The 12,982-nt window shown below is 44.8% G+C and overlaps 1 protein-coding gene across 1 annotated transcript in view; it reads right to left on the bottom strand.

Moving 5' to 3' along the window:
• The window catches only part of TTC5 (tetratricopeptide repeat domain 5), an 852,502-nt gene that overhangs the window by 182,238 nt on the left and 657,282 nt on the right, over positions 1-12,982 (bottom strand). The window lies entirely within an intron of this gene.

The following is a 12,982-nucleotide window of genomic DNA, read 5'->3' as shown; positions in this document are numbered from 1 at the left end:
TGAGAACCTTACAGCCACTACATATTCAAAATTGGAGGGACAGCTATGGATGGGAAGGAGATGGGAAAGGCAAAGCACCTTAGATTTACTTATTTATTTTAACATTATTTTACCAGGATAAATCCAACTGGACACAAAGTGTCCGTTTTCAGTGGAGTCCTGGGGAGAAAAGCTCCAAGGAATTTAACAGAGTACATACATGGTTTAGATAACAATAAAAAACTGGTATACAAGGTGAGAGAAACAAAGAAGCACAAGAACAATTTTGTAAAACAATAAGATACTCAGGAGTAGAATCCCCATTTGCAATATTTACAAAAGGAAAGTACATATCAGGTGAGTATATCAGGTGAGAATACAGTGTATGCAATGGAGGCATACACCAGGTCACTTATATGGAGTAGTGAGTCTTCAAAGGGGGTCTTCGCAGTTGCAAAGAGGGTTAGCATAGAGGTGTAAATTAAGAAGGCCTTTGAAGGTGCTTGTGTGACTTTGTAGCCTGAGTTCAGGTGGGAGGGTGTTCCATACTTTAGCAACATCATAAGAGAAGAGGGCCTCCCCAGCGCTGTTATTGCATGGGTTGATTTCAATCAGGTTTTTGTTACATGAACGTAGTTCCCTTTTGGGGTTGTGAAAGTTTAGTATGTCAGCTAGGGCAGGGCTCTTCCCCGGATGAAAAAGAATTTGATGGGCTATGATCAGTTGGTGGTAGTGTAGGAGGTTTGGAAATTCAAACCAGTACAGTTTAATTACGGATTGGCAGTGGTGGGAATGTGATGTATTACTGGCAGCGAACCTAGCTATTTTATTGTAGCATGTGGAGAGTTTGTTCAGGTTAGTTTTGTTAATGTTGGTGAGGACTGGAGAGGCGTATAGTAGTGTTGATAAGAGATGAGTTCTGGCTATTGTTCTAGTTTTGAGGGTTAGGAATAGTATGCAATGATATAGGCAACCAAGTTTTTTATGGACTTTAGAGATAGTTTGGGATACGTGCTTGTTGAATTTAAGTTGTTGATCAATAGTGATGCCTAAGAGTTTGGCCTCAGTTACTGGGGTGATGAGGGTGCCATTGGTTGACATGATGGTAAAGGTGGCGGAGGAGTGACTGATTGGGTGGAATAGTATTAGCTGTGTGTTTTTTGGGGGTTTAGTATTAGTTGGTAGTAGTTTAGCTAGTTCTCTACCTCAGTGAAGGATTTCTGGGTTTTACTTTGTAGTAATTGGATGTTTGGTGCTGAGCAGATTAGAGTAGTGTCACCCGCATACTGGACGATGTTGGCTTTAGTGGTAGCTAAATGGAGATTATTTGTAAATATATTGAAGAGAAGGGGACCAAGGATTGAACCTTGTGGGACACCGCATGTGACAGGGAGTGGGGGGGATAGGGAGTTGCCCCATTTGCCAGATTGTGACCGGTTGTTTAGGTAACTGTAAAACCATTTTAGGGTGGAGTCATCGAGGCTGAGTTCTGCTAGGCAGGTGAGGAGTTTGCTATGGGAAACTGTATCAAATGCCTTGGATAGGTCTAAGAAGGTGGCAGAGACCAGCTTCCCTTGGTTCCTATGCGAGTTTATGGTATTGGAGAAGTTAATTAGAGCAGTGTTGGTGCTATGGGAAGGTCTGAATCCATGTTGGGTTTTAGTTAGAATGTTGTTAGTTAACAGATGGGTAAGGATTTGGTGGTGGATACATTTTTCTAGAATTTTTGAGAGGGGTGATAGGACAGCAACGGGATGGTAGTTGGAGAGGTCAGTAGATGGACCTCCCTTGTGGAGAGGGATGATATATGAGGTTTTCCATAACGAAGGAATGGAATGCAAGGAGATAGATCTGTTAATGAGTAGGGAGACAGGGTAGGCAATGGCCTTGGATGCAATTTGGAGATATTGAGCTGGGAGACTGTCGGCAGCTAAGGTGGTAGGTTTGAGTTTAGCCAAGAGATTTTGAATGGTTGTAGTAGGAACTAGGTTAAGTGAAGGGGGTGGAGTTAGTCTGGTAGTTTAAGGGTTGATGTTGGGTCATGGGTTATATTGCACTTACCAGGTTCAGTATTGAAGAGGTAAAGTAGTTATTACAACTAGAGGCTATGTGTGGATCAGTACCTGTCATATCTGGGGGTGGTGTGCTAGCTTTACCAGGCTGGAGGATGTTGTTCACTGCAGCCCAGAATTTCTGTGGGTTGTTGTTATGTTTACTTTGTAGGGAAATATAGTAGTGTTTCTTGTCCAACCTAACCTGCTTTTTTGCTTTATTTCTGAACTCAGCAAAGCTTTGCCTAGTTACGGGAGTTTTGTATTTTTGCCAAGTTATCCAAGCTTTGTCTCTAGTCTTGAGTAAGATTTCTGTGGCTTTGTTTAACAAGGGGGCAGGGTTACTTCGAAATCTTATAGTTTTTAGTGGGGCTAGTTGGTTTAAAACCTCTAGGAATTTGGCATTAAAGTATTCTACTGCATTATCCAGGGGAAGGGTTTTTATGGGAGCCCAGTCACATGATTTTAGGGCTTCTGAGAATTGTTCTGGGGAGAAGTTTTTTTGGGAATGGATTTGTAATAGAGCGGGGGTGTTGGTAGATTTTATTTTGTGCCGAAGGAGAAAGGTTGGGTTATGGTCACTGAGGAAGTCGGGTAGTATTCCAAATAGGTGGGCAGTATTGGGCTGGTTAGTCAAGATCCAGTCTAAGGTGGATTCTCGTTTGGTGGCTTTGTCAGTTCTTGTGGGTGAGTGTATGAGTTGTATGAAATTATACAGGTTTATGTGGCTGGTGGCTATGGGTGAGTGTATAGTGTTCCAGTCTATGTTGACATCACCTAGGAGTAAAGTTTCTTGGGACAGGGAGTAGGAAGCCCAGTGGAGTATAGGTTATAATGTCTTAAGGTTGTCTCCTGGTGGTATATAAATGCTGAGTAGGTTTATTTGTTTGTGTTGGTTTAGTAGGATTTTGGTGAATAGGGTCTCGGCAGTGTTGAAATCCAGGGTTTCTTTTTGAAGGAGTTGGACTTTTAATTTTGATTTGTAAAGAAGGGCAATGACACCACCTTTTATGTGAGGTCTATCAACTCTTAATATGTTCAAGCCAGGTGGAGTTATACAGTTATCTTTAATGTGGGGTTTAAGCCATGTTTCTGTAATCACTATGTCTGGGTTGTATACAGAGATAATTGCATGTAACTGTTCTATTTTATTTATGATACTGTGAATGTTTAGGTTTAGAATGAGTAAATCAGTGGGTTTAAGCTTAAATGGGAGGTTGGTGTTGGGTGTGGTATGGGTGTTGTATGTTGGGCCAGGGTTGGGGTGGATATCACCTCCTAATAGTAGTTGGGCTGCAATGCTGGTAATGGTTTTAAGGTAGAATATAGTTAGGAAGTGGTATTTGAGGCTGGGGTATTTTTTGGATTGTGAGGAGTAATGGATAGGAGAGATGAGTTGAAAAATTAAAGGTTAAAGGATAATTGGTGGTGCGTTTGCAGGTATGAAGGGATGGTTTGTGGTATATGGTAGGGTGGGGGATTTGATACAGTGCACAGTGTTAAGTGGATGGTGGTAAGTAGTAATGAAGGAGAAAAAGTAAAGACAGATGGATAGGGAAGGCAAGAGAAATGGGATGATATGGTTGTGGGAGTATGGTGTTTGTGACATGGTGATTGGGTTATTTGTGTTGGAAGACTGTGGATGGATGTAGAAGGAGAGAGGTGGTATGCAGTTATGTGGTTTATTGGAATAGATGTTGTGGTGGGTTTAATGGAGTGAGGGTGCGGTTTAATTTTAATAATATGCAGTATAAACAAAATCTTTTAAGATATACAATAACAACGTCAGACATAATACAATAAAATAAATGTTACAATGTCAAAATAGATAAGACAGTATATGCATACAGTATAAGGTTTTTTTCTTTCTATAGTCTATTCAGATACACTTAGATTACTAACTTAGACAACATGAACAGAACTGTGCCCTAAGCAATCTATCCTAACAATTCACAGGAAAAAAAATACAGCAGATCCAGTACCAAGTTATACATTACATACAAAATAGCAAAAATTGTCAAGCAAAAATACAAAAGCATGTAATCAAAAATATAAATTCCGCTAGAATGAAAAACTCAAACTCCACTGCGATAATCACAAGTCACTGACCCCAAGACCCTTAGTTAAATCAATTAAAAATATCAAAAGACCATACAGCCTATAAATGTCAGTTTAAGTGTTATAAAACAAACTGACCTGTAAATTCAAAAATACCAAAAACTACTTTGGCATACATATCAAAAATATATATACACACCCATCTTATATAGTCTGATGTGCACTAATACAAAATGGTGCTCTCCATTGAGTAATTAGAACAAACTTCCACATCTATAACATAACTTGTCTTAAAGTTTGTTCACATACCTAAGATCCCATATATTTCCCAACAGACCATCAAACTAACATACAAAAATAAAAAAAATCAGTGAGTTTGTTGCTACTACTTCTAACAAATAATGCTTACAAAAATAAGATGTTAAACCAAACAATCCTAAATATATTTTAATTTTAACAAAAATGTTGTTAAATAAAGTGTCCATTACAAGTGAGCTGTAGTTTGTATTAAAGTTTGTGGATGCAGGGCCCCAAGTGACTAAATATATGTTCACCAGAATTATCCAGATGTCAGCATTCACGTCTTCGTCCGTTGACCATATAACTCCACTATTCCAAACATGGTTTGTCCATAAACTTTTAGTTATGTACTTACCATAACTTTAGATGTTTGGGATCCATCTCGCCTACATTCTGTACTGATGGGCTCGGAGCCGATCCTCGGCTCCGACTCGGCACACTATGCTATAGATATTGGCTGAGCTATTCTCTATCCCAGGATGCACCACCACTAATTCCCCAGATCTTGTTTGTCCGCACTCATGCACACACACATAACTGTTTATATAACATTGCCAGATGTTTCAAGATGAAACAATAGAATTCGGACCGTCCGATCTCTTCTGATCTCCAAGGCAGGGGGAAGGAGGGTGGGTTATTAGGAATGTAGGCGAGATGGATCCCAAACATCTAAAGTTATGGTAAGTACATAACTAAAAGATGTTATGTGATCCTATCTCGCCTACATTCTGTACTGATGGGACAGCGTCCCTAGCACCTAATTCCTGGGTGGCTCACTGGAAAACACTCCTGAGTACTGTGGAACCAAATGAAGCTCGCCCCCGAGATGCCACATCCAATTTGTAGTGGGAAATGAAGGTGTGCGGGGAAGACCACGTAGCCGCAGCACAAATGTCACTAATGGCAAGCTTAGAATGGAATGCTATTGAAGTAGCCATAGCCCTTGTAGAGTGAGCTTTGACAGAGGTTGTAAGCTCTTTATTAGAAGAGGAATAAGCCTGACTAATACAGTCCCTGATCCATTTGGCAATAGTGACCCTTGTGCCGGCTTTGCCCAATTTATTATCCGAAAAGGACACAAACAATTGATCTGTTTTCCTTGTTTGTTGGGTCCTGTCTAAATAAAAACGCAATTGCCTGTGAACATCCAATGTGTGGAAGATGTGTTCCGCTTTGTTTGAGTACTTTGGAAAGAAAACTGGAAGTTCTAATGACTGTTGCAGGCAAAAACTGGAACAAACTTTAGGGACAAAAGATGGATTAGGCCTGAGGGATACTCTATCTTTGTGAAAAACCAGGTACGGTGGTTTTACAGATAGAGCTTGAAGCTCTGAAACCCTTCTGGCAGAAGTAATCGCGACCAGAAAGGCAGTTTTCCAAGAAAGAAATTTGAGATCACATGTTGCTGCCGGTTCGAAGGGGGAGGAGGTTAAGGCACGTAATACCACATCGAGATCCCACGGAGGAGCAGGATGAGAAATCGGAGGTCATAAAAGCGCAGCACCTTTCATGAAGGTTTTACACAATCTATTGCTCATTAAAGGTGGGTTTATAGATTCATGAAAATTGGAAATAGCTGCCAATTGGACCTTGATGGTAGAGACTGAAGAACCTTGGTTGAATAGGGAAGTTAGAAATTTCAGGACTTCCGATACCGGAATAGTGATGGGATCCAGACCCCGGAGTTGAGCCCAAATAGCAAATCTCTTCCATTTGCTAGTATACAATTTCTTAGTGGCAGACTTGTGGGCCGATGATAAGATATGTATGACTTCCGGGTCTAAAGTATGATTCCTGACTATAGTCGGAAGAGGAGGAGCCAAGCTGTTAACTTCAAAGTGTGAAGGGACTGATGGAGTTGTCCCGACTGATGAATTAATAGATCTGGAATCTGATCCAGGAACCATGGACCGTGTCCAGTGCATATTTCCGAAGATAGGGGAACCATACCTGACGAGGCCAGTAAGGGGCAACTAAAATCATTTTGCTCCCCAAGTGAGACGCCTTTTGGATCACTCTGGGAAGAAGGGGAACTGGAGGGAAGGCGTATAGCAAGCCGGTGGGCCAAGGATGGGCTAATGCATCCATAGGACTCTCCCCCGGAGCTGGAGTGAGAGAGAAGAACTTTCTGCACTTCGCGTTCAGCGGGGTTGCGAAGAGGTCGCAACAAGGAGTTCCCCATCTGCTGAAGATCTGAGTTGTCACTGCATCGTTCAGAGACCACTTGTGAGGAGAGAGAATAGTTCTGCTTAATCTGTCGGCTATCACGTTGGACTTGCCAGGGATACGAGTCGCTACCAGAAAACGTCTGGTCGCCACTGCCCATTCCCAAACTCTCATGGCTTCTCTGCAAAGGGGTTAGGATCTGGTCCCTCCCTGCTTGTTCAGATACCAGACTACTGACATGTTGTCGGAGTGAATGGCAATTACGCCCTAAGGGAGGTAATCGTGAAGGGCTTGTAGAGACAGAAACACCGCCCTCATTTCTAAAATGTTGATATGAAGGAGACTCTCTTCTGAATGCCATTTGCCTTGGACTGACCTGCCCAGGTAATGCCCCCCCCCCCCCAATCTGGGAGGCGTCCGTCGTCAATGTGGCCATAGGAGGAGGTGGAACAAAGGGTCGTCCCTGATCCAGATTGGAGGGCACCAGCCACCAGCGAAGGTCCCGTTTGCAAGTTTCCGTGATCCGTATGAGGTGACAGAGGGAGATCCTGAAAGGACCACTGTGTCGATAGGAGCCACTGGAGAATTCTCATATGCAATCTTGCTAAGGGGACTAGGAGAACAGTGGCCGACATAGAGCCTAATAGCTGCAGGACCATCCTGGCTGGAGCTTTGGATCTGAGAAGCAAGGCTCGGACTTGAGCCTGTATAGTCTGTATCCTTTCTGTAGGAAGATAGACCCGCATTTGGTTTGAGTCTATCTCTACTCCGATGAACCTTATGCGCTGAGATGGCAGCAACACAGACTTTGGCCAATTGAAGGTAATTCCAAGGGAAGTGCCTAGTGATATGGTGGCTTGTAGGTTCTGCAATAGTAGACGCCTGGAGGTGGCAGTTAGGAGCCAGTCGTCCAGATACGGAAACACCTGGAATCCTAGACTCCTCAGGTGAGCAGTCACGACCGCCAAACATTTGGTGAACACCCTGGGGGCTGTGGTGAGACCAAAGGGCAGTGTGCAGAACTGAAAATGACTGTCTCCCAGGCTGAAGCGCAAATGTCTCCTGGACGCCTGATCTATCAGGATGTGATAATAGGCGTCCTTGAGATCTATGGAGCACATCCAAACACCTTTCTCCAGCAGTGGGAGAATGGATTGTAAGGTGACCATTCGGAACTTAGACTTTTTGACTGATCGATTTAGGATGCTGAGATCCAAAATGGGCCTCAAGTCCCCGGTCTTTTTTGGCACTAAAAAGAACCTTGAGTAAGTCCCTAATCCGATCTGGTCTGCAGGGACCGGTTGGATGACTCCTTTTTGAAGCAGCTTTGAGATTTCTAATGCTGCGATTTCGCGTTGACTGGGTGGCGGGTCCGGGATTCTCTTGGACGGCGGTGGGGGGTGTGAAAAGGGAATGTTGTAACCTCCGGCGATGATTCGAAGCACCCATCGGTCCTGAGTGATATCTTCCCAGGCTTTTAGGTGCCTCGAAAAACGACCCCCGACTGGCTCCGGAGCTGCACAGTCGGGCAATCCTTCAGGGATTGTGTAAGGCTGAAGAGCCACGAAAGGACTCGCGGTCTCCAGTGTTGCGGGGGCCTCTGCCGCCTCTGGGACGGCGTCTGCCAGAAAAATTTCCCCCTCCTCTGCCTCTAGAAGGGAGATCGTCCTGCTGCGAGGGATAAGACTTCTGGGATTTATGGAACCACATTTTCCCTCCTCTTTTAGCCTTGGGGTAAGGCCGAAAGGGAGTGGAAAATCGTGCCCCTACGGCAGTCAAAGTCTTACCTTCTTGCTCGCAGCGGGTCAATGTGTCCTTTACACCTTGGGTCCAAACAAAGAGGACCCATCAAAGGGAGCGTCGGCAAAGGAAGACTTAAAGGCTTCCGCAAAATGACACAGGCGGAGCCAGGCTTGCCTCCGTAGAGCAACACCCGTACCCGCCGCTCTACTCGCCCCCTCGGCTGCATATGAAATGAGCCTCATGGACGAGTTTGATATCGATGACAGCGTAGCCAACTGAGAGCTAACCGTCTGGGCCAGCTGCTCAGGTAGGTTACCCAAGAGGGTATCTGAAAGCTCCTTGATCAGATCCCTCTGAAATCTAGTGAAGTGCGTTAAATAGTTCAGGGACCTTAAGGTAAAGGCCGCTGAACTAAGGGTGCACTTCCCGTACCGATCCATGCTCCTAGACTCCTTATTAGGAGGATGGACGGACGTCGACGCCTCTGCTACATCTTGTTGGGTAGCAGATGTCACCACCAAGGCATCTACAGCCACACCTTTGGTCAAAAACTCCTTTTCTGGGGATGCTGATAAGAACTTATTTGGGCGAGCAGGCACCGGTTCCACAGAGTCTGGATGCTCCCACGCCCTTCGACAGATCAAATCTAGGAGCTCGTCGAAGGGCGGAGACACCCAGGAGGCAGAGGGCTGAGCCCCGAAGGCCTTGAGGAACACCGACTCGTCAGCAGAAGGGGGTTTGGAATGCCAGCCGCCTCGTTGTTTGAGGGCTTCCAAGATGTCTGCAAAGGAGACATCATTTGAGGACGACTTAGGGGACCCCTCCGCATCATCAAGATCGGTGTCCGACGTGAGAGACTCATCGGGGGAGTCGACGTGTTTCCTCTTGCACAGTCTTTTCCTTGGGGGTTCCTCCGAAGAAGCTTCAGAGGGACCTCCAGGAGGGGGGGAACCCCCACTGGGGGTGACCTCAGGCCCCGGGGCTCCGCTGTCTAGGGACAGGGGGACTACCAAAGACCCAGTCTCCATGTGTAGGGAAGGTGCTGGTGAGACCGTGGAGGTAGCCAAAGAAGATTTGGCCAAAGCACTCCTCATGGCCCTGAAGGCCGGACCACCAGAGTCCTGGGAAGGTCCAACCCCCGTGGCCACAACAGTAGACGGTACCCCCGCAGCCAACGCACTGAGAGGAAGGCTCGGAACCGAAAACATCGGTCCCGAAGCGTCCCCCCCAGGGCCGACGGAGGAGGTCCATGTACCGAACTCCAACTCGAGAGCCGGGGTTGGAGTAAGGGTCGGGGCCGACCCGAAAACCTCCATCGGCTCCACCAGCACCGGCTCCAACGGTGCCGAGGCTGTTGGAGGAGGAACCAGAACTACAGGGTGGGCCATCGGCTCCAAAGCCAAATGGGCTGGAGCCGAAACTAATTTCTGGAATACAGGAGACTGAAACAGTCTTAGGAGCACCCTGTCGATGTCCGAATCCGACATCTTGGAAGATCGGGAGGAGACCGACCGGGTCCGAACCGACTTCTGCATCGGCTCCGAAGGACTGGGGGACCGGCTCCGAACAGACTCGACCAGTATCGGTGCCGAGGGAGATTCCAAAACAATTTCCCTCGGTGCCGAGGAGGGCTTCGGCGCCGAAGGGGAAGAGTCTGAGCCGGTAACCCTCATCGGCTCCAAAATCAGTGGAGCCGATGAAGGTGACCCGCCTCTCGAAGCCCCAGCCATCGGCTCCGAAACCAGAGGAGTCGAGACTGGAGGCATCGAGGCAGACTGTTCCGCCCTCGGCTCCGAAGTCCGTGGAGCCGATGGAGAAGCCTGCCTAGGTTTCTTACTGGTCGGTTCCGACAGACTGGTCGGAGCCGACGATTTCTTTTTCTTAGCTGGAGAGGAAGAGGATGATAAGGCCTCCTCGAAAGAGGGTTTAGTAAGCCCTTTCAAGATCAATTTATTCTTCCTCTCTTGGAGGACCCTAGAGGAAAAAGCGTGACACACGCTGCAAGACTCCTGTAGGTGTTTGGCGCCTAAACAGTACACGCATAAGGAGTGATCATCGGTGATGGACATTTTATAGTTGCATCTCGTGCACTTTTTAAATCCTGAGGGTCTATGCTCTTTGGACATAATGCTACTGTAGACTACTCACTATCAGAGAAAAAATACAATGTCTCTCAGTAAAGGATTTTACAATAATAAAAACCTTTTTTTTTTTTTTTTTTTTTTAACGAAGGGCGAAAGCCCAAGAAACTCAACAATAACAAATAACAACTACAATACACTAAACAAAAGAGGGCCAATAACCCTCTAACTCAAACAGGTACTTGACCTCTCCAAATACAAAAGACTCACTGAAGAACTAGGGGAAGGACCCTCTAACTCAAACGGAAACCTTTCCCTATTCAGTCACACAAATTACCACAGAAAAATCACGAAAACACACTTATACACAACGATAGCTGTTAAAACAGCTTTTGGGTAAAGTTTAAAGAATTTTCTGACAGAAAAACTTTCAGAAAAAAAGCACTTAGCTCAGCCAAGTTCGAGACCACGTCCTAGCTTGTAAGCGGCAAACGAGATCTGGGGAATTAGTGGTGGTGCATCCTGGGATAGAGAATAGCTCAGCCAATAAGAGGCTTCGCTCTATAGCATAGCGTGCCGAGTCGGAGCCGAGGATCGGCTCCGAGCCCATCAGTACAGAATGTAGGCGAGATAGGATCACATAACATCCCTTGTTAGTCACTGTTCATATCCCCTTAAAACATTCCACAAATGAAAGAGCAGTATGGACAGCTTATAAGTTGTTATACATATTTTGCAAAAAATGGAGCTATATAAACACAAACTCCCCAATATGTTAAATGTTAGTGAACACCAAGCCCATAGATCTCACAAATCTTACAGGCTTCAAAAACTGACAATAATAAACCAACTTTTACTTCCAGGTATTAAACAACATTTGATGCTGTGTCAGTCCCTTGGCCTAACCAAATAATATCATAAAGATGTAATTTTTACTGTAATACAACTTTCATGCAAAAATAACTTGGGCCCCTTTGTTATATTGCAATGTCTATTTGCCAAATAAAACCCATAGCCCAACAATGCATATAACTTATCGATATTATGTGGCCCAAACACACAAATGCAGTAGTGTCCCACTCAGTATAAATGAATTACATGTTAGTCCACTAACGGCACCCTTCGCCTCATCGTAGAAGTAGAAAAATCCAATCCGGAGACTATACCAACTTCAGAAAATGTCCCAACAATCCAAATAAACTGACACATCCAGGAGTTAAATCCTCATTGCCCAAACACCATGTTAAGTGGTGGCCTTATATCATATAAAAAATGTTCTTACTTAGAGCTACATCTGAACTCAGCAGCTCACATAAGCTTTGCTGTAGCCAGTGTATGCTAATGTCAGGATATAAAACCCCAGTCAAAGCTCAAGCTCTCTTCTCCCATCTTTACAAGAGCTGTGTCCGTTTTCAGTTCACAAACTCGGGATTACAATACCAGAGCCTCTATTTTGCAACAGACTCCTTTGCCTGCCAAATCCTAGTCATTTGACTAAACAAGATGAAGCTCTCACATGGAGGTCAGTCCTGCAGCGTACACACAGCCCTTCAGGATTTGAGGTCTTTTACCATAGTTTTCAGGCATGGGACTCTGAAAGAGACTGCTAACTGAGAAACAGTGTCCACAAGCCTCTTTGTCTGGCAAAAACACAGAAGTCGTAGCTGCTTAGTCAGCGTACACCTGCTCATCCTTCCCATTTCTTGAGCAAAACACCATTCAGTCCCTCAAGTTCTGAAGTTCATTCTTTGTTCCTTTCCTATCTCACTGTCCCCATGCCAGTTCATCCACTCTAAAAGTCCAACTTTTCAGTCAATGTCTTTTTCTTCCTTTATTCCTTAACGAAGTATAAACACTATGGCACTCCGGGCTCCCACCGGGACTCTTCCCAACGCCCGTCCCATACCCACCGCGCCCACAGCCGTTTCACTGCTTCCTGGATGAGGCTGCCCTTGCGAAGCAGCTCCTGTTCATAAAGCTGCCGGAATGATTGGAGACCATCTCTCTGGCCCAGACTCTCCACCACCCAGTTTGTCAGAAATAATACCATTCATTATTTGGATGTTGAATAGTCTATTATCATATATTTCTTCTTCTTCCTGTCCTCGTTTTGGTTTAATGCAGTGGCTTCTTAAAGAAACACAACAGAATTTGGTAAAAAGGAAAAGCAATGACTAAGACTGGTTCTCAAATGTAAAGACAGACTTATCCAAGAAAATGAGAGGGATACAAAACCAGAGGCTAAGATAATCACAGCAAGCATCATTCTGTGTTTTTCTATTCCTTCCAAATTTTTCTCTCACAATAATCTTGGTTTCCCTTAGCAAGGTCATTTCATGGATGTTGCCTTGATTCTATGAGTTGAAAATATTCTACTACAGCATATGAAGACAAGTCTGAATTAAAGATTTACTCGGTGGTATCCTATCACTATTTGCTACACTCCAACCGGCTCACAGCTTTTAGATACAGTTTAACAAGTTCTTACCCTATAAACTGGACAATAACCGAATGATGGGAAGCTCTCAAAACTGAAGCATGAGATTAATTCAATATTGCATAAACATACCAAATCAACTATCATCCTTAAACTATTTCCATGGC

Source organism: Protopterus annectens, chromosome 16.part0 (assembly GCF_019279795.1).
Source record: "Protopterus annectens isolate FY-2018-M chromosome 16.part0, PAN1.0, whole genome shotgun sequence".
Taxonomy (NCBI): domain Eukaryota; kingdom Metazoa; phylum Chordata; order Ceratodontiformes; family Protopteridae; genus Protopterus; species Protopterus annectens.
The sequence above is the reverse complement of the archived record's forward strand: the minus strand, read 5'-3'. Positions and strand labels throughout refer to the sequence as shown.